The following is a 3,749-nucleotide window of genomic DNA, read 5'->3' on the forward strand; positions in this document are numbered from 1 at the left end:
TTTGGATGATGTGGGGCAATTTTTTTTTTCCCTTTTGCCCATACTGTTGTATTTTGGGCTTCAGAAATGCCATGTGAGCAGAGCAGCAAAGAGTGACACTGTTTGCAGGAGAGGTGCAGCGACTGCGTTTCTTTTACGTTTAACTCACTGGAAAATGCCAGTGATGCCTGATTTTCTGTGTTTAAAATGCTGTGCTGTTTTGTTCCTCAGTGTCCTGTAGCTGTTTAAAAGCACAGGAGTGAACAAGGGAATTTTAGTGTGGATCAAGCTGACAAGGGGGAGAGGGATTTGGGCTTGGACTTTTTTTTTGTGGGTTGTTTTTTTTTTTGTTTTGGGGGGCTTTTTTGGTTTGGTTGGTTGGTTGGGTTTTTTGTCCAGAAGATTTTATCTACTACCACGAAGAGGCAAGGCACATTGCATCCTGAATTCTTTCCTTTCCATTTTTGTCTGGTGCATATTACATATCATTATTTCAGAATAACAGGATGACAGCATCTCATTTTAAGATATTTTTTTTTTTCTTCTTAGAGCCACAAAATTCTTATCCTAAAATAAATAATTTATAGTTTGAGGTTATTTCAATGGAAGTTTGAGAAGGTAGATTTCTATAGATTTTTGTTTTGTTTTGTTGGAATAAAAAAAAAGAAATTTTTGGTATTTTCTTACAAATGTCTGCTAATTGTGTACATTCCAAGTACTCGAAGCGTTGAGTTTTCCTGTACTGAAAAAAGAAAATGTACAAAACTGTGCATGATTTCAAATGTTACTAGATATTATAAATATATATATAATTTATTGAGTTTTTACAAGATGTATCTGTTGTAGACTTGTTGACTTTAACATTTCTTATTCAATGCTTATATAGTTTTATAGCCTGGACTATTATCTTTAAAAGCTTAAAAAAATTAAAAATTCCAATTTTGTTACATTTTATACTGTTGATGTTACAATCCACAGGTTTGCATAGTGTGATTTTTTTCAATGAGCAACTCTGTTCAGTTTATTTTAATACTGTATTTCTGTGCCTGACAGCTGCAGCTGTCAAAGGTGTGAGATGAACACTAAATAAAACTATTCTGCTTTTGTTAACATGGCAAACTTACTTTTACAAAAAAAAAAAAAAAAAAAAAAATTGTTAAATTTTGGGGTTTATTCCCAGTTGTGAGGGTCCTTTGCAAAACCAAGTCTTCCAGGCTATAGGATTTGTGGTGCCAGGAGGATTTTTTTCTTTTTACAGTGCTGCTTAGTGAGTCCTGGCCAGCACAGGTTTTATAGTCATAATAAATTTACAACAATTTTGGATCAAGGACAGTATTATTTATTTATATATTATTTATTTGTTTGTGGACATATTTATATCCATGAGCTATTGTGTGCATGGAGGTAGGGAGGTTGTTAACCCCTGTTAATCTCTGAGAGGATTAAACACATAGCAGTACCACAAAGGCAGGAATTTCTCCTTAAACCTCTGTATGGATTTCATCCTGACCAGGATGTTCTCCAGCTTGGTCTTTGTGGTTCTTACAGGGTTGCAGTCAGCCCTCAGATGCTGGGGGGAGGTGTAAGGTTCACAAGAGGAGATCAGCACCAGGCTGGGCTGGGCACCAGGGACCTCATCCTGCCCAGCTCCCAAGGACCCCAGAGAGCCCAAGTTTGGCTTCAGGAGATGAATCAAGGGAGCTCTAAATCCTTGCTTTGAGAGGAGCAGACAATGCAGGGCAATCCTACCAGCACTTCTACAGAAAATCAAGTGCTACAAGTGATGCTGTCGCACTGAATCCCAGACTCCTTCATTTTTGCATGCAAGCTTATCTACCCTCATAAATCACAACCAGTGTTGCATCCTAGTACAATTTAAAAGAAAAAAATAAAATTACATGTTGTTAGATCATATCCTTGACATTATAAGAAAAAAAAGCTTTTCTAGCACTATTAAGATGTACTGCATTGCCAGAGAAGTCTTGCTACCTGGTATGAGTTGTTTTCCTGCTTTAAGGACACCCTTCTATGTTCAGTTCCCATCATGGCCCATCAGGAGCTGCGTGGGCCAAGGGATGATCCCTGGCCATCCAGTTGGAGTGCAGCTGCACAGCTTTTTGCTGGCTCCCTTGCAAGTGGTTTCATCATAGCAGGGTGGTGAGGATATTGTGCACCATTTGCCACCAGGACTTGAAAAGCAGGAAAGGGGTGGATTGTTCTGCAGTTGGTTGCAGCCTGTAACATACCATACTTTATAGTTGCCACAAAAAAAAAAAAAAAAAAAAAAAAAAAAAAAAAGTCTTCCAGGCATTTTGAGAGCACAGAAGTCAAAAGTCTCAGAGGCAAGGCTGTCCCAGGACAGAGGCTGACCCAGGCATGGAGCTGGAGTGATGTTTGCTTTCCCTCTTGGGTTTCATGATGTCATCGCTTTGCTGACCTTCACCCGCAGCAGTGTTTGCTTGAGGATTAGGGAGGAGGGGGTAATATTTTATTTTAATTGTCCAGCAGTGCAGTCGGTTCTTAGCAGAGGATGAATATTTGAGTGGAGTGTGTGATGTGCATTGAGCAACGTGGAAAACAATCCCCAGGAACATCTGCAAAGCTGCTCAGTGGGGCTGCAGCACTGAGCAGAGGTCCCACCGCAGTTCATCCTCCCCTCCGCTGGCCTCAGCCTCCCACCCAAACCAGATGCCCTTCCCACAGGAGAGAGGTATTTTTCAAAGCAGAACAAATGTCTTTTTTCCTCTGTGGGTGACTGCATAAACAGGGCCTTGCGCTGGCCCCTGTGACCTGTTCCATAGCAACATTCAAACAAATTACGAAAATTGTGATTTATGTTTTTTTTAAATGTGTTCCCATTGGTCATGGCTCCATGGTGAGACAGGGAGGACTTGGCAAAAAGAAGAGAAGTCTGAAGTCCTGCAGGTGTCAGCAAGAGAAAGCAACTAGAACCAAAATATCAAAGTTTCCTGGTGGCCAGTGGCATTTAAAACTCTTCCTTGCAGAAGATGTCTCCTGCTAGTGGGCTCCTCCAAGGCAGCTCATCCCTAACCAGGGGCTACAAAACCTGCAGAAAGGGAATGTGGAGGCATGGGTTGTGTTGACATGAAAAAGGAATGTGAAAGGTGAATGATGGATTTACTCAACACTGCAGAGCTCCCAGCAATGGGAGGGAATAGCCAGAGGAGTTGGCAGGACATGGAGTGTTTTCTAGAGCTTCATGGCCCAGGACCATGGGCTCACCAAGAGGCAGGGAAGGGATTTGTCACTCTTGCCTTGTGCTCTTTTCTTCCTCCACCCTTCCCAGGCACACTGGTTCAAAGGATGGCTTCACTTTCTCACGTTTCTCTGTTTCATCATCATGTTGTTTTTCACAAGCAGCATCTTGGGTGTAGGCAAGATGTCAAGCAGAAGCAGCATCATGCCCTGCCCCAATAAGATTATTATCTAAAACCAGGGAAGAGATCAGTGTCATAGCATGCAGTGATACAGTCAGCTCCATGGAACCATTGCATTTGTCCCAGACCTTTTTGGAGGGGTCTGGCAGCATGCAGGAGCAGGGGATGGGGAAGGAAAGCATGCAAGCAGAAGAAAGATGTCCTACCAAATGTGCAGGAGGAACTGGCCCAGCTCAGGAATGACTTTGCTAAAGGCCAAAGTCTGCAAGCATCATCCACCAACCATGGCTTGCTCTGGCTTCTTCACCCATACAGACAAAAATGGCTTTGCCATCAAGGAGAGAGGACCCCACCTGGGAGGGGAGAGCTGGG

At 42.3% G+C, this 3,749-nt stretch overlaps 1 protein-coding gene across 8 annotated transcripts in view; it reads left to right on the forward strand.

Moving 5' to 3' along the window:
- The window catches only part of FGFR3 (fibroblast growth factor receptor 3), a 57,035-nt gene extending 55,946 nt beyond the window's left edge, over nt 1–1,089 (forward strand). For all 8 annotated transcript variants that reach the window (XM_071753290.1, XM_071753291.1, XM_071753293.1 and 5 more), the window contains exon 18: nt 1–1,089. This exon is cut by the window's left edge and continues 2,189 nt beyond it. The gene's annotated coding sequence lies outside the window, so the exon portion shown is untranslated.
- The last annotated feature ends 2,660 nt before the right edge of the window (nt 1,090–3,749 follow it).

Source organism: Heliangelus exortis, chromosome 10, assembly GCF_036169615.1.
Source record: "Heliangelus exortis chromosome 10, bHelExo1.hap1, whole genome shotgun sequence".
Lineage (NCBI taxonomy): Eukaryota > Metazoa > Chordata > Aves > Apodiformes > Trochilidae > Heliangelus > Heliangelus exortis.